The sequence below is a fragment of the Sus scrofa genome, chromosome 7, assembly GCF_054392235.1.
Source record: "Sus scrofa isolate SSC_HxYL_T2T_F1_AM1 chromosome 7, Sscrofa_HxYL_maternal_Yorkshire_Landrace_v2.0, whole genome shotgun sequence".
Lineage (NCBI taxonomy): Eukaryota > Metazoa > Chordata > Mammalia > Artiodactyla > Suidae > Sus > Sus scrofa.
Window position 1 is genome coordinate 79599418 of NC_139389.1, and position 26729 is coordinate 79626146.

A 26729-nucleotide genomic window follows, 5' to 3' on the forward strand; every position below is an offset into this window, starting at 1 on the left:
CTTTAGAATCCTATCAGTGAAGGACTGGGTAGTGTTGATGTCAAGTTTTCTTGTTTTTATCAGTTAGCATTATATCTGGTTTTATGAGATACCTATTTTTAAACTGGCCTTACAGGCTTAATATTTACAGCCTTAGTGAAACAGATTTCAATTGGAATGTGATTAAGTGGACATTTTATTATTAAGGAATTGGCTGAGGAGGAGTTGTAATTTTTTTTTTTTTTTTTAGAAATTTAAGAGAACATGGTCACTTTCCCAAAGGAATTGATAAGAGAGCAGGCTGGCATGTTACAAGAATACAATGCTCATTTGTGTACAGGCATTATAAGCATAAAGTAACATCTGTTTGCAAAAGCACACATTGGAATAATGCCTCTCTGAGCTTTGCACTCAAATTCATAGGAAAGTTAATTCTAAGTTGAGGAACTGATTAAAGAAGACATTAAAATCTATCTCCAGCATTCAGACAAGTATTTTGATAGAAATTCTAACATCTATATGAAACAGTGGGATTCATAGTGCATACTCATGAGTATAAGAAAAGGCTTGATACTTTGTTTTATTTTGTAATTTTAGAAAGTAAATGTGAAATCTTTATGTTTCCAAATAGTAAATAAATAAATTATTTGTGTTTTCAGGTGAGGTGCAGTTCTGTAGCTTCATGTGGGCTATAGTTTATCTTTTCAAATTTTAGAAGGGAAAGTAAGATCATAATCCTTAAAATTTTTAGTTTATTATGCTGAATTTAAGACAAATACTATTATAAATATTTCATGAGATTTATGACTTCAAAGTCATTTGAGAAAATGAGATAGTTATGTACATAACTAATTGTAATCCATTGCACAATAGGAAAAAAACATTGTGGTGAAAATGTGACCACAAAATGGAATATTTAATAATTACTGCTGAGCATAGGAACACTTATAGAAATGAGTTTTTACTTGGTGCTTGATGAATATTTTGGATTTCAAAAGCCAAAAATGAACAAGTATATGTATATGAAGAGAAGAAAGGGCTGGGTTCCTGCATCGTGGGTAAAGAGGATATGATATTTAGGAAAATGAGAATATTTCAATCTGAAAAACAGATCAAGCAAAGATGGGCAGATAGGAATGTTACAGATATAATTACAGGGAAGTATGCTGCACTTGTTCTGACCACCAAACAGAGATATAATGAAATAGGGAAAATCTTTTAAGCTTAAAAATGAGAATTCAATGGTCTTGAAAATTGACTTTATTATTATTATTATTGTAAATATAGAGCTCTCAGAGTGCATTTGTTCTCCAGAGAAACAAAACTAATAGAATAGAAATTATACACATACATAGACACAGAGAAAGAGAGAAAGAAAGAGAGAGAGGGAGATAGAGTCTTTTATTGTGGTAAAACATACGTAACATTAAATCTAAAATTGTCCCATTTTTAAGTGTACAGTTCACTGGCATTAAGTACATCCACAATGCTGTCTAACCATCACACCATTAGGTGAATAATTAGTAACACTATTACATATTTTAGGTATTATGAATAATTTTTGAAAACATTTATGTTCCTATTTTGCCACTACTTATGAAAGTTACTTAGTTTATGGGATGTCTTCACATGTATTTTTTTTAAAGCAATACCAAATTTATTTTGATGATTAGAAGCTAGGATATTCCATCTCTAAATATTTCTATGATCATTTAAACTTGATGGGTTCATGATTCCGCACTTGTAATTTGAGAATATTAATATACACAATCCATAAAATTCTGTTTCTATAAAAACAGGGCAAGTGAACTGTGCAGTCACAAAGGGCTCCAAGCTTAGAAGGATCTAGCAATTAGATTAATTCTATTTTGAAATTCTTAATTATTTTGAATAAGTGGTCTTAACATTTTTATTTTTGCACTGGGCTCAGCATATTGTGTGTTAGTTCTTTATGAAAATAGCTGTTTTTTTAAGGACTAAATGACCTGGATAACATCCTTAAACATATCTTCCCTATTCCTTTTACCATTTTGTAAGTGGAGAAACGATAAGAAAGAAAAATAAGAAAAATTCAGCTCCCACACCTTCATCTATACACACAGGACTGAAATTGTATCATTTTGATTCGCTGCTGAGAAAAGTGAAGCATTTTGATTTACCAGCCCAAGAGCTTTCTAAATGTTCTTTTCAGGCAATATCTTTAAACAGCAATACAGTTATGACAGGCTGGATTATAGCATTTAGCACTTTGCTAGGAGTTCTTAGATTTTACATGCTTTCTGGCTTTCAGAAAGATCTGTACCAGACATCTCAGATATGAAATAAATTTATTTTCATTGTGTATTCTACAGTGTGTGATGTCACCCAAGCATTGACAGGAAATCTATTTTCTCCTAGCAGAAAGCTTGAAAAGTTAAGTGTTTGCAAACATTTAATATTATCTAGACATAAAATTTTAAAATAATCAATCTGACAATATGTATTTATTGGCAGCATATGAGCAAATACATATTCAACATTTTGAAAGTTAGATTTAAAGAAAGTTTTGATATTTATATCTTGGAATTTTGTAATTAAAGGAACAATAGTAAACTAATGTGCTAATGAGTAAATAATAGCTTGTGCATGCCTTAGTGAACAGAGAATTATCATGAGTTTCGGCTTGTAATATGAAATCTGCAGATGGTTAATTACTATTAATACAGAAGGACTTACTACAATAAACCTATTATTTTAAATTCCACAAATTTCTCTCCTATGCTATAGTCACAATGTTTTGAAATAAGTTAGATCTAAAACCATTCAAAGGCATGTTTCTACCAACTTATTTTGTTTTCTGATAATTCCACCATTTTGAGCATCTCTTCCCTTACTCTTGATACCATCTGAAATATAGAATAACCTGATATTAATTACCAAAGTTCCTCAAATTAACTCCTCCTCCTTAGGAGGTATGTCCTCCTTAATGTTTACAATCCAACTTAACCATGATTTTCCTTGCCATAAGAATACTCTTTAAATCTACAACAGTTTATTAGTCAATTACTATATGCATTATCTCATGTTATGGGTCAGAAAAGTAACGTTGTGCAATGTAATAATAGTCTCTCAGGGATCTAAAGTATGGTTTAAGGCATGTTCAAAATACTTCACAGCTACAACACACATAGATTGTCTGACCCTTTGAACAGCACAAAAACTCATAATATAGTTCCATGTCTTCCAAAAACTCTATATGAAATATTAATGTTCTTCCTGATGATGTTTTACATCAACAATAATGTGAATATTCTGAATTTAAGAGTTGATCCAGTCAATAAATATACTTACTGGTTGACTGCTTAAAAACAAACAGGTTTGATGTAGAAGAAAACAAGTACATTATGATACTTTCAGGTTAATCTCATTTTAAATCTTCCCACTGTGATGACAAAGTCCATTTATGATAACTACAGTATGATCTAGGCATGTTATAACTTCTCAAGATATGTCTTCTATTCTAAAAGAGTTTAATGGTTGCTGCTTGTCGTGTGATCAAGGAGATTTTCATTGTTTTCCCACAAATCAGATGATCTTATGATAATACATTCTCTAAGGATGTTATTAAATAGGACCATTTTTATATTAAACCTGGAACTAATTCTAATCCATTTCCTGTTCATTAAATTCCCCTAATCTTTTTTTTAATTTGATTTATTCTAAGTGATCTTCCAAATATTTTCTTCATAATAATTTTATAATAAAAATGTTTCATAATAAAATCTTTAAGCCAAAGTAATACAATTTAAAGCTTTTATTATAGCTTTTGAAGAAAAAATTCATGTACCCTATTATTCTCTATTTTGCACAAAGCTTATAGCATATTTGGAACAGAAATCAAAGCAAGGTTTCAGAAATGTTATTTCTGCTTATTCATGGTAGTAATTTACAGGATACATTCAATTATTGATCAAGTGAACAAAACTTGAGTTTATAAGTTCAGTTTTGAAATTCCAGTTGACTCTGAATTTATTTTATGAAACATTTTCCAAGCACCACTCTCTCATTCCTCAACATGTAAATTTTAAAATGTTTGGCATGGATTTTTTTTTTTTTTTAATTTAGGGCTGCACTCATGGCATATAGAGGTTCCCAGGCTAGGGGTCGAATCGTAGCTGTTGCTGCTAGCCTACGCCAGAGCCACAGCAATACCAGATCCAAGCCGTGTCTGCAACCTACACCACAGCTCAGGGCAACACGGGATCCTTAACCCACTGAGAGTTGCCAGGGATCGAACCCACAACCTCATGGTTCCTAGTCGGATTCCTTTCCACTGTGCCATGATGTGAACTCCTGGCATAGATTTTTAATACAAATCTAAAATATTTATGACAGCTGCTCTAATGATTAATGAAGATTTCTTCTGAAAACCATACATTAATTATTCATATCATCCTCTATTTTTCTAATCCTACCAGACCCTATTTTCCCTTTATTTTTTAAATGAACTTTATTGAAGTATAGGTGACTTACAATGTTGTGCTGGTTTCAGGTGTACAGCAAAGTGAATCAGGCATATATATATATTTACATATATATATAAAACCATTATTTTTCAAATTCTTTCCCCATATAGGCTATAACAGAGTATTTAATGGATATTCTCCTGACCCTCTTTTCATCATATTCTTATTATTTTTTTTTTTAGAAAACCTTTTTAATTCAACAATAATGGTTTTTTTTTGTGTGTGTGTGTGTGTGTGTGTCTTTTTGCCATTTCTTGGGCCGCTCTCACGGCATATGGAGGTTCCCAGGCTAGGGGTCTAATCAGAACTGTAGCCACCGGCCTATGCCAGAGCCACAGCAATGTGGGATCCAAGCCGCGTCTGTGACCTACACCACAGCTCACGGCAACGCCAGATCCTTAACCCACTGAGCAAGGCCAGGGATCAAACCCGCAACCTCATGGTTCCTAGTCAGATTCGTTAACCACTGCGCCACGACAGGAACTCCCCATATTCTTATTTTAAGGGAACAAACCCTTTTTATTTCGTTTAGATATGTTAGAATATTTTTTATATATAATATATATTTTCTAATATAATCATTATGAATTATAATTATTATTCACAGGAAAGTTTTAAATATAATTAACTCAGAATTACACTTAAAACTACATATATGTATGAGCATAATATATCCATATATGTGAAAAATTATATGTTTGTATGTATCATATTATTTTCTCAATCTAAGTCATTTTAATAAGATACATCATAAAAAGAGAGAATCAACTTATTTGAAGCCTTTCTTCTCCAGAAACTTTCCTTAAATGATAGAGAAGAAATAAAAATATTACCAACAAAGTAAAAGAGTTAGAATAGGAAACAAGTGTAGACAGAAAAATTCAACTTTTTGGACAAAGAAGGAATTAGTTGAGTGGTAATTGGCATAGCAGAGCAGAAGCAAAGTGCAAAATAAGCGACTTCCAAGAGAAATGAAAGTAAAAAAACAGCTAACTCACCTTGGAAAATTCCCCAGGAACTGTACTGAGTATGCCAGGAGTATGGAAGGGCATGATGGTACTATAAAGGGCTGAAAACAGAAGAATAGGTGAAGTCTCATTATATGAATAAGTTGCTGTATTTAAACCTTCTACCTCACAGAAGAATAAAGAATAATTATTATTTATTCATAAGAAATTTACCCTATTGAAATACACCTGCTGTACTGTGATGAAAGAGTGAGTATGTGGACTGAGAAAAAGGGCATTCAGTGAAAGTCTAGATACCGAGTTAATGTAAAACCTCAGCTCAACTTTTCCTCCCTGATCTTATCACACAGTTTGTCAAGCATATACCCCATTTTTATCCCCCTACATTTGAGGTATTTCTTGATTCTCTTCTGGAGAAGTAGAATGACCTCAAAGAGTAGTCATACCTTTAATTATAAGGAATTCATGGAAATTTGTGATTAAATTCCAGGAGTTTCAAGCCCTACCATGTATCCAGAACTCCCAATCATCTTTTTAGTTCCCAACTACATTGATTAAATTACCTCAAAATTTGTGGCAGATAAAGCCATTGTGAAATATTCAAAATTCAATTATATATCATTCTCTATATATATATTATTTAATACAAATATATAAATCTTATGGGCCAAAGAGTATAAATTAATACATCAAGTTAGAGAATTAATTTACATATTTTAGATTTTCATAGCATTTATATATTTTTGCATCATTTCGAAAAGATTTTCTGTAGCTAAACAGCTGAATAAATGCAGATATCAAATAATCAGCTCAGTGAAACTTTAGACTTCTGAAGTAGACAGAACAATTAGGTGTATATGAATGTAAAATTGCCTTAAATGAGGGGATACTGATTTTATTCAAGACCAATCCCTGTTGAAATTTTGAAGGCCAAAACAAAGCAACTATAAAATAATAATTTCAATTAACTGAGAATCATCTTCCTTAGCATATTAAGCTATAGTAAAGGTGTGTTTGTGTTCATAAGGAAACTATGTATTGACATTATCACTTAAGTCAATAAGGTTTATTGGAATAACTTACAGGCAGAGAACTCTAGAGTAAAGTACAGGCAATTCTTTCTGTGGGATAATTCTCATTATCCCACAGAAAAGATTCCTTAGGCCTATCAGAGAAAGACAATACGGAGGACATGCAATAGAAGGGCCTTTTCTAAATCCCTTACATAATTATAGAGGACCCAAAAAGGGGCAGGGAACACCTAATTGATTACATACAACAGGAGCTTCTTGATGGCAGAAATATCTCTTTTGAGAAAGTGGAGCATCTGGGGAAACTTGCATTTTTCTACTGTGCTGTTTTAAGCCTACCCAGATTTATATTTGCCAAGAGGTAGAAGGGGGAAAAGGAATGAGTGCCCTAGGCTTCTTGCATTTGACCTACACTTAGAGGTAGGTATTTTCTGCACCTGTACCCTTTAAGGGAATTTGGCCTATCAGAGTGACAGCCTTTAAATTGTTATTAAATAATTGATTTAGTTTTTTGATTTAAAGATGTAATTTTATTAAGTGTATATTCAGTATCAAACTCTGAGAGAACTTTAGATTAATCATATTCATAAGTTTATTAGATTTATGAATTATTTAAATACACTGGAAGGGTTTATTTGAATGAAACAAATAAAGTAATTTAGAAGGAAATTGAAAATAGTACATGTATAAATGCAATTTAAAGTCCACAATTAACTTTCATTTGAAATTGAACATGTTATTCAAAAGCTCCTAAACTTATAAATGATTTGTATTTAAAAACTTATAGAAGTTTAAGTGATTGCATTAAAAAATTAAACATTAATTCTTAAAAATAAAATATTGTCTTCTATGAACACTTTCAAAGCCACAAAATTCTCACAACCAGAAGTCTGGATAACTATATATTTGAGGGAAACCTCCAATATGAAAATAGACCTCAAACAATAAAACAAATGGGAACACAGAAAAGAAAGGGAAACTACAAATAGTAGAATGACACTTTAAAGGAACTATAAATACAATGATCATAAAGAAGAACACGTTAAAAGGAAAAATGAATGTAGCAAAAAAGATCTTTTGTGACATTTAATATGATAGTCATTTTTTTGCAGAGTTGAAATATAAAGAAGGCCACTTAGACAAAGATATGAAAAACATGAGAAAAGAAGAAGAAAATCAAGAGAACAATTACAAAAATACAAAAATTATATTCTTAAGACTTCCACTTGTGGCGGAACTGTAGATTTAGCAGAAGAAGGTGAAGGATAAGGTAGACTTGTAAATGGCCTGAAGGATGAAGAATGCTCCAACAGAGAATCACTCTGCATAAACTAGAAGAGAATGTTTGTTACTATTTTTTGTGGGCTTATTTTTGTCTATCCCAGGCATTCAAGGAGATCTTCCCCAAAGCATTACTGACCCTAAGCTCAAAGAACAGACTTCAGTGACAACACATCACAATGAATACAGACTTTACAAAGTCATTTAGAAAAGTCACTAAACAAAGTCACTACTACAATCACAGCAAGCAACAAAAACTCGAGAGGGAAGAATCTGATTTCCAGAATTAGCATTTTAATATTCAAAAATATTCAATTTTTGACAAAAAATATATGAAGCATACAAAGAAATAAGAAAGCATGGCCAGTTTACAGGGGAGATTAACAGAAACTTTTCCTGAGGTAGCACAAACAATAGACTTACTAGAAAAAAACTTTACATCAAGTATCTAAAATATTCTCTTAAAGGAAATTATGGATTGAAAGCTAAGGATCTAGGAGAATGATGTCTCTAGAACTAGAGAATAATACCAAGAAATAGAAATTTTAAAAAGGAACAAAACAGAAATCCTGGAGTTAAAAAGTAAAATAACTGAAATGAAAAATTCATGATGGGGTTTTCAATAGCAGATTTGAATATGCAGAAGAAAAAAATTCAGCAAACTTTATTATAGGTTCATTTAAATTACTCAACCGGAAGAACAAAAGGAGAAAGAATGAAGTGAACAAAACTGCCAGAGACCAGCTCAGCAGGTTGGGGCTGAAGAAGGGGTGCTGTGAAACTTGAGGAAAAAAGTTAACAAAACAAGACACAGAGACATTTATCTTAAACAAAGTTGGGAATCAGGGACTCAAGGTCTCAGGAACCAAGAGCATCACCTCAAGAAACCACAAGGCTTTTATTGTGCTCTTGAGGATTATGTCAAGTGAGAAGGGAGTTGCAGGTGAAGGATATAGGTTTTTTTAAGTTATTTTAAAAGTCACATAGCCGGTTGCTGATTAAGCTTTTATTCTGGCCTTTAGGCATTTAACAGTCATTAGCATTGAGGAAGCTTGGCATCAGCTATCTATGCATAGCATTCTAGAGAATCACCATTGTGCTTCTGTAGATGACATGCATAGGTTTGCTCCTTGGTTCTCCATGCTAATGCATATCTTGCTAATGACCCTCATAAACCCCTTGGGGCCATGAGGCTCATTTTCCTCTTATTCTTTCGAGGACATACCATGCTGTGCAAAGAACATGCCTATCTGCACAGGTCCTGTGTGCCTAGACCAACACATTATGTCCTCTTTCAGCTGACTCTAAGAATAATTTATGCCTTTAGGTCTTTGTTTTTAAGCTTAAGTTATTTAACAGCACTGTGACTGTTTTTCAAGCAGGAAGATGGGGTAAAGTAAAGCAGGACAAGATGGAGTTTTCAGCAAAGAGGCTAAGAAAATATCATAGAAGCATGTCTCACAACACAAAACCTATGAGACTGGGATACCATCAAGTGTAACAATATATGAATAATTGAGGTCTCAGAGGAAAAGAGTGATTGGAGAAGAAAAAAAAATATTCACGCAAATAATTGCCAAAAACTTCCCATTTGATAACATATGAATCTACAGATCTAACAAGTCCACCAAACTCCAAGAAGGATGAACAAAAAGAGAATCACACCAAGTCATGTTATAATCCTAATTCTCTAAGTGGGAGGGTGCATCTTACTGTAAGTATTCCATATTTTGTTATTTGATTTTATATGCTTTTAGGACTCATTTCTCCCTCTTCTCCTTCAGCCACACAAAGAAGCAGGTTAAAAAGAAGGCCTGGGACTCCTTCCTTCAGTGCCAGATGGAGATTCAAACCATTTAATTTCCACCCAAGTACAGGAACTTTCAGCCTGGTGCCAAAGACTAACCACAATAAAAATTCCAAGCTGGTCTTTTTAGATCATCTTGGGAAGGCTGCCCTGTTCTCTCCAGAAAGCCTCATTTTATTTTATTTTATTGTATTTTATGGATGTATGTTTTTATTTCTCCTGGATAGATAACCAGGAGTTGAATTGATGTGTCATATGCTAAAATTATGTCCGGATTTTTAAAGAAATTGCTAAACTGGCTTCCAAAGTAGTTGCACAATTTTAGATTCACATCAGCAAAGTAAGAGCCCAGTTTCTGTACATCCTTGTCAACATTTATTATTGTCTCTCTTTTTTTTTATTGTTATTTCCCCAACACAATTTTTTTCTACTGTACAGCATGGTGACCCAGTTACACATACATGTATACATTCTTTTTTTCTCCCCTTATCATGCTCCATCATAAGTAACTAGACATAGTTCTCAGTGCTACAAGCAGGATCTCATTGCTAATCCATTCCAAAAGCAACAGTTTGCATCCATTAGCATTTTCACACATTCTTCATATGGCTATGGTATTATTGACATCTAAACCAAATTGCAAGTTGGGGTCTATGCTGATACTGCTACCACCAAAAATCTGTTCTTTTGCTTCATTTTGCTTTGCTTTGCTTACTGGTTTTGCTGCATGATTGTACACATTCATTTTGATCTGCTTTCTGCTGGCTAGCTCAGCACTTTGAGCTTTGCTGCTTTGTACTGTATTTACTGAGTTCTATTTAAGATTCTGTGCTATGGACTACAAATTTATGTCTCCACCAAATTCGTATGTTGAAAGTGTAATCTCCAATATGATAATATTTGGAGGTGTGATCTTTGAGAGGTAATTAGGGTTAGATTAAACCATGAGAGTAATCCTCTTGTAATTGGATTAAAGCCCTTATAAGAGGAGGAAGAGACAGACGATCTCTCTCTTCATGCATGCACTGCATGAAGGCCATGTGGGAACATAACCAGGTCCTCAAGAACCCAACAGTGCTGGTCCCCTGGTCTCAGACTTCCAGACTCCAGAACTGTAAGAAACAATATTTATTTTTAAAGCTACCTAGTCTATGATATTCTAGTATGGAGGCTTGAAGTAGGATTCTTTATCACAGACTTAACCAAACTAAGTCAGTTCAATAATCAGTTGGCATTTAAGGACAGAGGTATAGGATTGTCACAACTAGAAGTATCTCTATATTATGTGTGTGTGATGAAAATTACTGATTCCATCCAATTAGAAATTGATAAATGTTTTGCTATTATAGCTTTGGTTTATATGCTCTGTTCCGTGCCTGCTTCAGCAATATTTTAGTCACAATTTGATTTAAAAATTTTGCCAGCTTTATTGAGATATAACTGACATGATTTGATATAGATGTCTATTGCAAAAATTCTGTAACTTCTGAAAGTACCTAAATATACCTTTGCAGGCAAAATGTTAACTGCATGCAAATTTCTCCAAGACACAGTTATGACACTGCATTGATAAGGTCCTCCTTCTCATTGAGTTTCATTTCACAGACTCATTGAGAACATACAAATACTCCAAAGGAGCTTATACACATGCACGTGCGTACACACACACACACACATACACACACACACACACACACACACACACAGTTGTACCACTGACTCACATATCATGTGAACCCCTGCCATCTTGGTTAAGTTCCTGAAAACCAAGCCATTTGGTCAGGTAAGGCCTTCTTCATCTCTGACATTGTCAAGAAATAGCCATGAGCCTCCAGCCCCTACAACATCTTTTAGGTTTTCCTGGGTTCTAGAGGCAACGTATTCTACATTTTTTTTAATTTAAGTATGCTTATAAATGAACTCACCTTGAATAGGATCCTCCAACAAAAGGCTCTATAATCTGTCCAAATTGAAATACAACAGGTAGTCCTGATAGTGCTTGAAGGAATCCCAGATACCCCTTCATTTTTAGAGGCAACATCCTCTCATGCCTCCTGATAGTCTCTGGACTTGACATTATGATGACAATTAGCTTTTGGCCTTCCATGCCAGAAACTGACCACCTTTAATATGCTATTAAAGAAGCAATTTCAGTCCATGTACTAGGTTCTCTTGGAAACAAAAATTCTCAAGACCCTAAGCCTATGACTGTTACACCTAGCTTCCTATCATGCCTTGGGTCATGGAAACAGCACAGTGTAATGTCAGCATGGCTACGGAAACCTCCTTGTTAAATGATGGAGCCAAACCTGGATTCTCATCTGCAGGAGGGTTGGCCTCCCCTGATTTTAGTCCTTTGCCAAATGCTATAGAGCTGGAGGACTCCTGGGCTAACTCTGGAACAATTTGGGATTTACTAAGTGAATAAGAAGGGGGCTTTATGCACACATGGATAATATAGCATTATCACATGTGATGGAGTTGAGTGAGAGTTGCTGCTTTTCATCCCTAGGATATCCCTGATAAAGGATGGGACTCAGGAGTAAGCACAAAAGGTCAAGTTTCAGGCAGTACTCTTAGCACTGAATGCCCTAGACAACAATAGGCTGCATATACACATTTTTACCTGTGGGGCATTACAAATAGTCTGGCTGTTGGGTCCAGCCAAATATGGTAAAACAAATCCTTATCTTAAGTTTCTCCTTTGGGATAAAGACTCTAGTAATCTCTAGCCTCACAGATACTGCAAATATAAATCAAGGTCACACAAGCCTCTGCATATCCTAAACCCATAACACAAAACCTCAATAAGACTCTCCTTTTCCTGTTTAGAGTTTCAGACATTATTGACCATGACCAAATCACTCATTTCACGTCTCAGAATACATAATGCAGGGCTCTTAAACAAAGCCTTCAATAGAACTTTTGCCTGTTATACAGGCTTCAGTCTATAGGCCTCATAGAGCATCAGAATGGCTTAAGCAAGTTCAAATTTAGTTAAAAAAACATGGCATATCTAGACATCAGTTAACACGGGGAGTAAATTGTAATATAGAATCTGACTCCATAACTTAATATTTGACTGCTGATATCTTTACTCTTTTCTCTTCCATTTTGCTCCACATCTGGGCAAAATGATAAGAAAGGCTAGTGTGCTAACTCTTTTGGCATCAGGAGGAGATTCAAGCCATCAAGCCTCTGCCCATATGTGGAAAACACGCACCCTGGCTTTACCCTTTACCTCACTAAAACTCCCAAGCAAGTCTTATTTCCTCACTCTCTGAAGGCCTATGGAGCTTGGGAAGTCTGCTCCAATCTTCTCAGAAAGCATCATTATGTAAGTAATAAACTTTTTCATGTACTTTTGGTCTGTGTGTGACATCATAAGTATCTCAGGCAAACCACATTTTGGGTGTAGGTTCATTCTGCTTCTGCAGAGTGGCCCAAAAACCTACCATCTATAGAGTTACAGTAGTTAAATTTACAGCATTTGGTGCAAAGATAAAAACTAGAGAAAATGAAATAACTGGAGACCTAGAAACAGATCCACACATACACGAATACCTAATACCTCTGAGACATAGTTATACATCTCAAGATAGATAGGATAAATTTCAATAAATGGGATAAAGGTATCAAAAAAAATAAAGCTTGCTCCCAACCTCATATCATAAGTGAAAATCAATTTCAAGTAGATTAAAAACCATAATTGTGAATGGAAAAACCAGAAAGCCTTTAGAATATAATACGGTTGAATAAATTTATGAGGAAAGCTTAACCCATTTGTAATTCGGTGAATGCAAATTAGAACACAATGAGATGGCATTATAAACCTCCTAGATTGGCAAAGACTTAAAAATCTAAGAAAATTAAGTGTTGGCAAGATTGTGGAACATTGGGTACTCACATAAACTATTGATTTTACCACATCATTAAATAGCAGTTTGGCAGTAGCTAGAGAAATTGAAGATTCACATACTTTATGACCCAGCAATTCCATTCCTAAGAAAGTCTTTATATATGCAACGGGATATATAAAAAGACTATATATAAAACCTTATATATACTAGTATACAATTTTACATATAACATAAAATTATATATGAAATATACTATATATACAAATTATATATGTGTGTATATATAAGATACTTCTATCACTATTTTTACATGGAAAATTTGGAAAAACTGAAATTCTATCAACAGTAGAATAGATAAAGAAATTGTGGTATATTAAAATGTAATGAATAGGAATTAAAATGAACAAATCACGAGTACACACTTCAGCATGAATAAATCTCTAAAATAATTTTGAGCAAAAGAATAAAATATTCAAGTTGCAAAAGACTATATAATACTTTATGATTCCCTTTTCAATACTTGATAAAATCAAACTATAACTATAATTGATAATGATATATACATAGATTGCAAAACTCAAGAAAAATCAAGAAAATGATTTTCACAAAATTTGATAAAATGGTTACCTCTGGGAGGGAGACTAAATTAATCAGGGAAGGAGCCACCAAAGTTTCTGGGGTAACTGGTATTGAAAAAAATATATGAGACATGGCTCAAAGCAGGAATTCAGTGAGCATTGAATGATTAAACAGACTAGAAAGTTAAAATGAGGGATTAGTTAAAAGTGAGAAGAAAATCTGTTTTTAAAATATAAGTCAGGGTGTGTTCTAGTTTCATTGATTTGCATGCAGCTGTCCAAGTTTCCAGCACCATTTGCTGAAAAGACTTTTTCCCATTTTATGTTCTTGCCTCCTTTGTCAAAGAGTAATTGACCATAGGTGTCTGGGTTTATTTCTGGGTTCTCTATTCTGTTCCATTGGTCTGTATGTCTGTTTTGGCACCAGTACCACACTGTCTTAATGACTGTGGCTTTGTAATATTTCCTGCAGTCTGGGAGAGTTATGCCTCCTGCTTGGTTTGTGTTCCTCAGGATTGCTTTGGCAATTCTGGGTCTTTTGTGGTTTCATATACATTTTTGGATTGTTTGTTCTAGTTCTGTGAAAAATGCCATGGGTAATTTGATAGGGATTACACTGAATCTGTAAATTTCTTTGGGTAGTATGGCCATTTTTACAATATTAATTTTTCTAACCCAGGAGCATGGAATATCTTTTCATTTCTTTACATCTTCTTTAATTTCCTTGATTAATGTTTTATAGTTCTCAGCATAAAAGTCTTTAACCTCCTTGGTTAGGTGTATTCCCAGGTATTTGATTTTTTGAGGTGCAATCTTAAAAGGTATTGTGTTTTTGTATTCCTTTTCTAATAGTTCATTGTTAGTGTACAGAAATGTGACTGATTTGAGAGTGTTAATCTTATATCCTACTACTTTGCTGAATTTGTTGATCAGTTTAAGTAGTTTTTGGGTTGTGTCCTTGGGGTTTTGTCATCTCCAAACAGTGACAGTTTTACCTCCTCTCTTCTTATTTGGATGCCTTTTATTTCTTTTGTTTGTCTGATTGCTGTGGATAGGATTTCCATTACTATGTTGAATAACAGAGATGAGAGTGGGCATCCTTGTCTTGTTCCAGATTTTAGTAGGAAGGCTTTCAGCTTTTCTCCATTGAGTATTATATTTGCTGTCGGATTTTTGTTAAAGGCTTTGATTACGTTAAGGAATGTTCTCTCTATCCCACTTTGGTAAGAGTTTTTATTATGAATGGATGTTGGACTTTGTCAAATGCTTTTTCTGAACCTATTGAGATGATCATGTGGTTTTTGACTTTTCAAAAATAAATTCAAAATGTCTTAAAGACTTAAATATAAGACAAGACATCATCAAACTCCTGGAAGAGAATATAGGCAAAACATTCTCTGACATCAACCTTTTGAATATTTTCTCATGTCAGTCTCCCAAAGGAATGGAAATCAAAGCAAAAAGAAACCAATGGGACCTACTCAAACTGACAAGCTTCTGCACAGCTAAGGAAACCAAAAAGTAAACAAAAACACAACTTGCAGAATGGGAGAAAAGAGTGTCAAATGATGCAACTGACAAGGGCTCACTCTCTAAAATATACAAGAAACTTATACAACTCAGCAAAAAAGCCAACAGCCCAATGGGAAAATGGGCAAAAGACCTGAATTGACATTACTCCAAGAAAGATATACAGATGGCCAAAAAGCACATGAAACAATGCTCAACATCCCTGATATTAGAGAAATGCAAATCAAAACTACCAGGAGATACAACTCACACAAGTCAGAATGGCCATCATTAATAAGTCGACAAATAACAATTGCTGGAGGGGGTGTGGAGAAAAGGGAACCCTCCTGCACTGTTGGTGGGAATGTAAACTTGCAGAACCACTATGGAGAACAGTATGGAGGTACCTTAGAAATCTATACATAGAACTACTATAAGACCCAGCAATTCCACTCTTCAGCATATATCCAGACAAAACTTTCCTTGAAAAAGACACATGCACCCACATGTTCATTGCAGCCCTACTCACAATAGCCAAGACATGGAATCAACCCAAATTTCCATCAACAGGTGATTAGATTAGGGAGATGTGGTATATATACACAATGGAATACTACTCAGCCATAAAAAGAACAAAATAATGCCATTTGCAGCAACATGGATGGATCTAGAGACTCTCATCGTGAGTGAAGTAAGTCAGAAAGAGAAAGACAAAAACCATATGGTATCGCTTATATCTTAAATCTAATATATGGCACAAGTGAACCTTTCCACAGAAAAGAAAATCATGGACTTGTAGAAGAGACTTGTGGTTGCCAAGGGGGAGGGGGAGCGAGTAGGGTGGTTGGGGAGCTTGGGGTTAATAGATAAAAACTATTGCCTTTGGAATGGATTAGCAATGAGATCCTGCTGTGTAGTACTGGGAACTATGTCTGGTCACCTATGATGGAGCATGATAATGTGAGCAAAAAGAATGTATACATGTATGTGTAACTGGGTCAACATGCTGTACAGTGGAAAATTGACAGAACACTATAAAATAGGTATAATGCAAAAAAGTTAAAAACATTATATTAAAAAAAATAAGTCAGGAAACAGAATGTGAGATATTCCAAACTTTGATTTACATTTATAAAGAGATAAATATCCTACATCATGGGAATTCTATCAATTGTTTCTGACTATTAATTATAATGACCTAAATAAAACAAAGCTAAATTATGTTGTGGGTATTCTTTGTTACCTATAGCAAGAAGGTGGTATGATGAAAAATAATATCCTAAATAACACCAAATCACAGTTAAAATTAACTGAGATCAAATGAACTTATTAACCACAGCTAGGACAAAGATAGCTCAAGGATACTATCATGCATTAGCAGGATACACTAATTACATAAGAAAATAATTACTACTTATTTCTTGTTATACTTCCTAGAGTAGCAATGTAATCTTTGAGTAGGGCAATAAGCAGACTGTCAAGCAAATATCCATCAATCTATTTCCATAATATTTTGTTTCCTATCAAACTAGAAAACTTATTTTTTACTATTTGTTTCTTTCAACTTACTAATCAAGACACATGTAAATTTGATCTCATAATATGATAAGATTTGTATAGTGTCACATTTTAAAACAGAGAAATAAAAATTGGGCTTCAAGCCTGATTGCAAACTTTACTCAAATTATATATATTATGGCATGCCTTGGCCTTGACAGCTGATTTCAGGTACTCTAACATGTTTGTCCTTAATATTTTTATTCTCTAATAGGGTATCTGTACTGCAATTTTGTTGACAGGATAAATCAACACTTTTTTTTTCTTTTCAGTGCTTGGGAAATGTAAAACTTATTATGCATGATTATTTCATTTATGGTTTTCAGGAGTCCTGATTAAAGGAAATATTTGATTGAAATTTTAATAATAAATACACTTAGGAAGTACGTCCTTTGCAGGAAGGATGGAAATGTATTTTATGGTGGAATGGATGTGAAATGCTGACAAGCCCTGCTGTATATGCCTTACCTGTGTTATCTAAATGTCAGTTATCCAGTTGATATTTATCACACATGATAAAATTATAAAATTGAATTATAAAACCTCAACATGTGACCCAGACAGTTCCATTTTATAAGCAGATATCTTTCATTTTTGTCTTCTTCCTTTAACATCAATATTTCAAAGTTTCAAAGTCCAAGTTACATGATAACTTTTAAGAATATTTAGGGAACTAAGTAACATAGACCTAAAAGTTGAAGTCTGTATTAAATAAAACATAGTCAAATCAGTGGTACAAGTCTGCAGTATAAGTCATCCATTATCTTGTCTTTTTCTTCTACCATAAGTCTCCCTATCAACTCTAATTCTTTATTGAAGCCATACTTGAAAACTACCATCTTGGGCACTAAAAAGCCATTAACTGGAAAAAATGTCTTGTAGGAGTGACAAGGTGATTGGCTACCTCAGGTCCAAATTTTTGTCCATTAGAACCCTATTTCATCCTGCCTAGACCTGCAATCCTGTTTCTAAAATAAACCTAAATACAGTCTCTACATTTTAAGAATCTTGAAAAATTTGTATTATAAGATCCACTCTCTGTGACAGCTTGCAGTGTACCCTGAAACATAAACTGTTGGAAATCTGTTTCCTAAGGTATCATTGTAATGAACTATAAAAAGTAACCAATCAATATATAACAAGTTGAACACAGTCTAGTCATTCTACAAAAAAACCAAATTCATTAGCAATTGTAAAAAGCTTGATGAATAAACCTTTCTAATGCTGCAAATCACCAATATGTCTGTTTTACACTGGGTTTGACTTTTTCCTTTTATGAGCTCTTGAGTTACATGTAAAATTTGACAGATTTCAACCTATTCTGCATTCATACCACTGAATAGATGCAGTTAATATTTAATCAAAATTACAAAAAGTTTAACTTGAATTTCTTATGTGGAAAGACTTGTTTCATGTTTTGATTAATTTTGTGCCCCTCCCCCCATACTCTTTTAACTATCTATTACCTTGTTTTGCTTTTTGTTCTGACTTTTAAAAATTCTACTATTTTGGCTTGTTTTTCTAGCAGCTGACATCTGGTGCTGTCAGTATATCTGGGAATTTCCCAGAAAATATAGCTACTAGAAAAAAAAATATATAGGAGCATTCTCTTTCTTTTGTAAAGGTTAGGTTCTGATCCTTTCCAAAGTTAACTAACATTTCCACAAGTTCTCTTTTAATAAAGATACTTTATTGGTGGAAATTTAACAAGACTTTAGGTCCCTTTAACCATTAAAAAGACATTGTTAGAACATAAATTTATTAACACACTTAAAATAATTATTGAAAGTATAAAATATATCCATATCTGCTAATTTTAAAGTCTGTTAAATTATGCATAACTAGTATATTCATTAATAATGTCTGACTTCAAATTCTATGACACCTGTGATGATAAAAATAGAAAAATATAAGGTAATTTCTGATGTAATGGCCCATCCATAACATTTCACTTTCAAATCTAAAGTACTGAATGAAAAGTAATTTTTTCAAGCCTTTCAGAATAGTGTTAAAATATATTTTTTAAATAAAAGTACTTTAGAAAATAAGTCATTAATTCTACAAAATCAGCACAGACTTAAGAATTCAACTTGAGATGCTCTGTACCTGTCAGGAATAATTTCAGGAATCAGAAAGCATTGCTATTATTTTAAATAGAAAGTCATTTGTTATAAAGAATGATTACAAAATAACTGGAGGATTGGAACAAGGCTCTAGGTAGGTCCTTCAAGAATATTTAGAAATGTGTGCTTCATCTACCATGTGCAAGTGGAATCTGAGACTTTGGAATAGGTAATTTCAAGAGCACCCCACTACAGCTACAATACAGGTATTAGAAAACTACCATCACCACTGAGGTAACTTCTCTTGATACCCACATAGCCACTAGATGTTCAGTAGGAGCCTAAATCTGTTATCACTACAACCTAAGTGCTTTTCTTACCCATGAAGCTGAAGACCAAGACTACAACTGAAACAAATGTATCCATGAACCATTTTAGTAGCAGCAGTAGACAAAGTTGCAGGAAGTTAACTCTCAATTTAATTTTGCCTTCCAAATATTGTGTTCAGCCATGTAATTGGTGGTAACTAATTAGAATCCAGAAGTCTTTGTGAAGAGGATCTCAGAATTGCCATGCTAAGCTTTCTAATGTTGGATTTACAGAAATTCAAACTGGAAGGAATCTAAGATGAGAGCTTGAAAATGGACCAAGATCTAAGATTTAAGACAGCAGCTTCTCAGAGGAACTTGCTGTTGAACTAATTAATACAGATTGCTTGCAACTGCACCTTGCAATTAACCATCATTCATGCAAAAGTACTCCTACTTGTAAAGCATGTCAATAGTTTAGAAAAGTTTTCTATGTTAGGTAAGCGTTTTGAGAACAAAACAGAGATGTGATATTCAAGCAGACTTGATTAGCCAGCTATTTTAAACAGAACTTATTTTTTTTTCTGTACTAAAGACTATGTGTTTTATACCAGGAGTGGAAAAAAAGTAAATTTGATTTATTAAACAACAATTGTGGATTAGGAACTGCAGCAAGTGCTTTTAAGTTATTCCTTAGTCCAGAGAGAAACAAAGCAGATTTGTAAATAACTAAAAGACAATTACATTATATGACTGTTATCAAAGCAGAAGCACTTAAAATAGATATTTTAAGCAAATGTGAGAAAACAAAAATTATTTTAGTTAAATGTGGATATTTTGGGAAATGGTTAGAGATTTAATATTTAACCCCTCTTTTCAATCATTGAGAATTTAGAAAACTGACAGAAGTGGGAGTTGGGCAAATAGAAATCAAATTTATCTTTATTACCAATGCTGTTTTTGGTATGACTTTTTTTAATACCACGGGGTGGGGGGCACCTGTTGGCCTGACTGAGACTTGGTCCGGTTGTGGAGTATATACGGTTTTCCAGTGAAACCGATGGGGTACAGGTGGAGTCTTCAAGGTGCGCTATGTGATTTCAGGTGTGTAGACGGCAGAAGTGTGGATCTTGACGGAGAGGCAGGAAGAGCTTGGGCTGGGATGCTGGATCAATTGGGCCTGCAGTTTGCAGCTGCGACTTCTGCCTGTGAAAGACTACTCTCGCGGGATTTTGTGAGATTTACCAGGGCTGGCAGAGGAGTCCTGGGATTGAAACATTGGGTCCTAGGGTGTCGGACGTCCTTGTTCTAGACTTGTCCTTAAAAGAGTGGTGAGGGGTGATGGGCTCTGGCCTAGAGGCATTCAGAAGAGGGACCAACTGGGTTTGCTAGTCCTTCCTGTTTCAAAATTTTAGATTTTAAGGCAGTTATCTAATGGAAAGATTGAGAGTGGTAGCTTAATGGTACAGTGGAAGAAATGTGTATTCAGCAAATTAAGAACGTAGATCTCACCAACCAATCAGGAGACAACAGAGAAATGAGGTAAGTTCAATTGAGAGTGGCGAAATTAAGCGGGGTATGTACCATATGAATTACTGTTTATATCTACAAATGTGTTTTGATTAGACCCCCTAGCTGGGGAACTTCCATATGTCTCAGGTGTGGCTTTAAAGCAAAAAAAAGGAAAACAACAACAACAAAAATCCTACAGCATTATTTTTAATTCTCATGATAGCAGGGAAGGAGTTGTTCATTGCCCAGTTTTTAGATGAAGAAACAGTACCAGAAATTATTAATGAATTAGGAGATGGTATAAATTGGCAATTAAGATCTTGGCTGTCGATTCAGAATGCCTGAATTCACATCCCAGCTTTGTCATATATTGAGACACATTGGGAAAATTATTTCACTTCTTTAGGCTTCAGTTCCCTCATTTGTACAAGGAAGATCAAAATCACAATATCTATCCCATTAGTTATGATAAGTAAATCATATAACCATAATGATAGTGTCTGTCAATTACCACTCAAAATATTTTTATCATTAATTATTATTAGCAGAGGTCATTCAGTGAATGTGTTGAGGCATGAATAGAAGCCAAGGTTTGTATGTGTACAACAACTGCTTAACCACATTGGTATTATACAAAGCTGCTTTAGTGTATACTGCATGGTAAACCATCAATAAATATTTCTTAAACTGATTTAAACTCAGGAGTCATTGAGAACAGAAGTTGAATGTTTCACTGCAGCACCTTTTCATACATTGTGAACATAACAGAGGATCGCCTCCAAACCAGGGTACCTTTCTCTGATGAGCAGTAGCTCCTTCTGAGTTGCCTTGTCTGTCACAAAATGTATAACCTTATGTATGAAGGCAAAGAAGGCAGAAAGGAATAATGTCTGATTCACAGAAAACCTACAGACCATTTTCTTCCATCATAAACTCTGTATCAGTTTCTGTGGGAAACAGTTATAAAACTTAGTTTCATCTAGTTGTGCATTTTGTGAACTTTTGGGGACTTTTTCCTAAATATGAAGCTTTGTTAAGCATGCTTCTCTTTTATCCCTAAGTTTTGCCCCAAGGCAGGTTTAAATTGCAGCTGTCACATTTACTTCCTTAAGTGCTGCAGCTCTATTAATATGTCTAGCAGTCTCATTGCCATACTGCCACAGGCTCAGGGTATTTTGAAGAAAAATGCCAGAGAGATGCATTCAGCTTAGACAGTGGCTGTTAGACACTGTCACTCTGTGACTTCAACCATATGTTCTGCCTCCAGCTATTGATCCTTCTTCAAGACCCTGATGTCTTAGAAGCTCAAGGTCAGTAGCCCTGTTGAATTGAATAATACCATAGATTTATATTTGGCAAAATTATTAATTATTCTTATGTTACATTAATATCTAGTGAAATTACTTTGTTTCCTTCCTCTTTCTGTCCCCAAGTATTTTTTGAGCACCCACCACATAGGAAACACTGAGTTAGACATGAAGAAAGGCATCAATTAAGACCCTGTTCTTCAACTAACAAAATCACAGTATCCCAATTAAGTCTGAGAGAAATGAATTGATACCTTATTTTACATCATAGATAGCATGCACGGAATTTTCTCAATAAGTATCTAGTGATAGCTTACTGTAAGAAAGGCATTTAATGTAAGAAAAGTATTGAATATTTTCAGCAAATGCCAAGAAGCATTTTTAAAATGTTTCAAAGGATGGCACTAGAAGGACAAGTAGGTGCCAAATTATAAAGGACTATTCCAAAGAGATTGCTGTAGGAAAAGAGAGTAGCCAATAGTGTCTCAGGAAATTCAAGATAAGAGTTTCTTTTTTATTTCAATAGCATCAACATTTATCTATCTCTTCATGCATTTACTATTCCATAAATATTGGATGAGCACCTACTAGGTGATAGATATATAACAGTGGATATAATAGACTTGGCTCTGTACTTGTGGAATTTAAAATAGGATGGCAGAGAAGTACAAAGGAAAGCAAGAAAAAGCAGAAAGTTTTTATCTTATCTGTAAATTAAATATGATTTTTTATTCCTTTTACATCTAACCATCAAAAACTTAGGGGTGACATTTTAATTTTGAGACTTTAAAATATTATGAGAGTATTTCTTTAGTGAAATTCTTGCCAACAGAGGCTGAGAGATTAAGCTTTAGGAGATCCTGAAGGTTACTGTGAGAAAGTGTTAGTTCTGGTCATGGTGCCTGCAGGTTGGTGTTGGATAGGTCAGGAGAATGCTGATATTTTACAGTGCTCTGGAAAACTCTATGACAGTCCTCATTTCACCCAGGCTGGGTCAGGTGTAGGTATTGATTACCTCCTTCACAAAATTTTAGCTCATTCAACCAATGCCTGAGTTAAAACCAAATTCATACTATTTTTAAAACTTGGTACACTATTCATATATATCATATGTATTTTGGAATTTGATATCTCAGCCACTCAGTAAGTTCTACTTAGGATCTTCTGAGTCAAGTACTTGTTTTCTAGTTCTGGATTTGCATCTAGTTTCCTGATGAGATGGAAGCTGTACCATGAACTCTAACATTTCTGACACTGATCACATGCCAGTTCCGTACCAGCTAACCTGTGAAATATATTTTCCCCTAAATGACCTATTTGAGGGTGCATTTACTGCAGCTTGGAAGAGGTCATTGAAATGGAAAAAATCTCAGCCACCTGTGAGTCCTCACACTAAAGAGATTCTTTTTCCATGCCCCCATTCACAGATTAGATCCTTTGTACGTGATTTCTACCCCTAGTTATATATACTCTATTTGTTTGGATTTTGTAATTTGAATTCATGACCTCATCCTTGAGACAAACTATTTCTGCTTAGTGTTCCTTGCACCACTTTTTCCACTTTCCCCTTGATTGCCAATTGAGCTTTGTAAAGGAATCTGAACACAGATGAAGCTAGGGATTTGCACTTAGAAAACTATTAGGTCAGGCAATTTGGAGCTTTTTATATCAATCTTTGAGCCTTCTCAAAAATCTGTAGAAAATAATTAATATTTATTAAGTACCATGAGTGTGCCATTTACTATATGATTGGCTTGCATTACATCATTTGAGATACCTTAGATTTTTTAAAAAGGCAAATAAACTAACAGAACAATAAATTCATCACAGGCATTTGAAGCAACTTCTGAAGGTCATGTATCTTTTTACTTTACCTTTTTAAGTAGTATATTATTGAAGCCATTTAAAAAATATGAGTTTCTTTGAACCACTGCAAGATCTGTTTGAATATCGTTTAGTAAGCTATTTTAAATCAGTGAACATGTGATGTTTTGACTATGATTCTTCTTTGAAATAACTGCACTTGGTTCATTACCAGCGGATTTCAATTGACACTGTTTAAAAATTCAATTTTATATAAGAATATATATAATTCATGGAGATTTAATTTTGAAGCTGTTATTTTCTCTGCTCAAGTCTCAAGGTTAAAGCTGCTGTTCCCAAGCAGTCTGATTCAATGAATACTGCTGTGTATAGTGTATGGTACGCAGTAGACCAATAAAAACAATCTGATTGATCTATCTCGTTATGGACTTGATGGCTTCCAAAGCACTAGCTATAAAATAAGCTAACTGGAAAATCAAAGCTTTAGTGACCTCAGAGGACTCTTCATCACATACTGCAGTTTAAATCATGTTACTTTAAATTTAGATATCACATGCACAACACATTTTATATAACAAACCAGAGAAAACTTGTAAACAGCATTTTATTTTCCACCCTTCCAGGCTGGAACACTTGCAGTGGTGAATAGCTTTCCAAGTACCAATCTTCTCTAAATGTTTAAACTTTAGCTTGGGCTGGATTTTCAGATTCTTAAGCCTCTTTTCTAGTACCTCTCCTCTTCTTTAAATGCTTCACTCCAAAGAGAACATCTAGTCTTCTGTACATAGCTAACTCCCTAGTCAATTCATGTAAATGTAAAAATCACTAGTTTAATTCCAAGATTCTAATTTGGCACAACTGAGTAACAATTTTTTTTTTCTGTTCGTAACTAAGTATCTATAGGCTGATGGAACAAAGAAAACAATTTAGTGTGGTGTGATAACTGTGTCAATTGGTTTCATTTCCCAAGAATGGTAGTTATTATTGCAACAACAGATGATAGGTATTAAATTCTTAGAAGGTTGAGCCCATTTAATCTTACTCAGGAAAATTGTTAAATTTGCATGTGCATCATTTCTTAGCATCGCATTTTCAATGCACCAGTTTTCTTATTCATAACTTTTTAGCCTCTATTTCCCCCCTCTTATATCCAGTGTCTTAATGGTAGCCTCTGAATAGCTAAGAATTGTCTTTGCCTGTGTATTGACATCAATATAGATTTCCTATACTTAGTGACTTTTCACTTTTCTCTTTTTCAATACCTTTCTATTATGTACCCCATTTTTAAGGACTACCTTCTCTACTAGATAACCATGAAACTGAGATATAATGAGATAGTAGTGAATGGTGGTGGTATTTATTTATTTATTTTTATTTAAAAATGACATATTAGGAATCACTTGTTACATGAGGCACTAGGACATAGACATGAGAGACTTCCTTCCTTAAAGGATTCTTAATGTTAAGGGGATATAAACAAGGAAACATGAACATATGCGATGGTATAGAGGGGATCAGTTACTATAACAGAGGGAGGCACAGACTAATAAGGTACTTATGGACTCTAGAAGCAATGGGAGATTTCCTGGAGGAACAAAATGGGCTTTGACAGTTCAGGATAAATAAGCTCTAAGTGGATGACAAAGGGAAAGAGACATAACACAGTCGGAAGGACCTCATAAAAATGGCATGGAAAATGAGAGCATGATGTCAACAAGGGATCTGAAATGCATTTGAGATGACCTGAGAGTTTGGTGTAAGAGAAATGAGGGCTGGGAAGTTTTCAGAGGGCAAGCCATAGAGAGATTTGTATATTGTAGTAACTAAGTTCAAATTTAGTCAGAATTGATAGGTTTAAATGCTAGTTCTGCCACTTACTGGCTATTTACCTTGAGGCAGCTTACTCAAGTTCTCTGTGCATCAATTATGTCATTTGTAAAGTTGAAGTAATAATAGAACCTACCTCTTATAGTCAATGTGAGAAATAGGTTAATACATTCAAAGCTCTTAGATCAGGAAATGTCCTATAGCAATCATTCAATAAGTTGTCATCAACATCACAATTTTTATCACTATTACAATTATTAATCATCTTGGAAAAGGAGACTCAGTGAAGGAATTCCTCCTTAGTCAAATGTGTCTAAACACGAGTCACTTTTGATCAGAGATAGCTTTGAAAGTTTATTCTGATAGCCTTAAACCAAATGGATTGTATGTTGTAGAACTAAAACTAGAAATGGGAAAAGCAGTGGTGTTTGCAGTGTATCAGTTGAGAAATGATGCAAGAAAAGCCTTAACCAATGTTATTACAGTGTGGAGAGAGGAAAGAGAGGAATAAAAGGGATTTTAGTGAGAAAACTTACAATGATATGGTTATCAATTAAGTGTATAGGTATTCAGGGATACCTGCTAGGTTTCTGACTGGATAGTATGGTGATTTATCATTCATTAAATCAGGAAATGTAGGAAGGGCAGATGGTCTGAAGGAGAAGATGAGGAGCAGAATCTCTGCAGATGTAAAGTGACTGCTAAACGGTGGATATGGAGCTGAGAAGAAATTCTGGAGAATTATCAGTAAACATAAGTGTTAGATTAAATCATGGGACTGTACTATCAAAAGAGTATGTGTAGTGCAAGAAG

The 26729-nt window shown here is 34.2% G+C and overlaps 1 protein-coding gene and 1 long non-coding RNA gene across 7 annotated transcripts in view; one reads left to right on the forward strand and one right to left on the reverse strand.

Moving 5' to 3' along the window:
* LOC102165728 (uncharacterized) overlaps positions 1–26729 on the forward strand; it is a 582163-nt gene that overhangs the window by 374551 nt on the left and 180883 nt on the right. Inside the window, exons 1-2 of one of the 6 annotated variants that reach the window (XR_014810753.1) lie at positions 20579–20988; positions 22226–22268. The exons of 1 other annotated variant lie outside the window; for it this stretch is intronic. This is a non-coding gene — a long non-coding RNA (uncharacterized LOC102165728). Of the gene's footprint in view, positions 1–7595; positions 12909–20578; positions 20989–22225; positions 22269–26729 lie in introns of those variants that run through there. 4 more of the 6 variants (XR_014810754.1, XR_014810752.1, XR_002345876.2 and 1 more) reach the window with 4 other exon arrangements.
* LOC106504458 (uncharacterized) overlaps positions 1–26729 on the reverse strand; it is a 1793907-nt gene that overhangs the window by 40721 nt on the left and 1726457 nt on the right. The window contains exon 18 of the transcript XR_014810743.1: positions 5483–5553. The gene's annotated coding sequence lies outside the window, so the exon portion shown is untranslated. The remainder of the gene's footprint in view (positions 1–5482; positions 5554–26729) is intronic.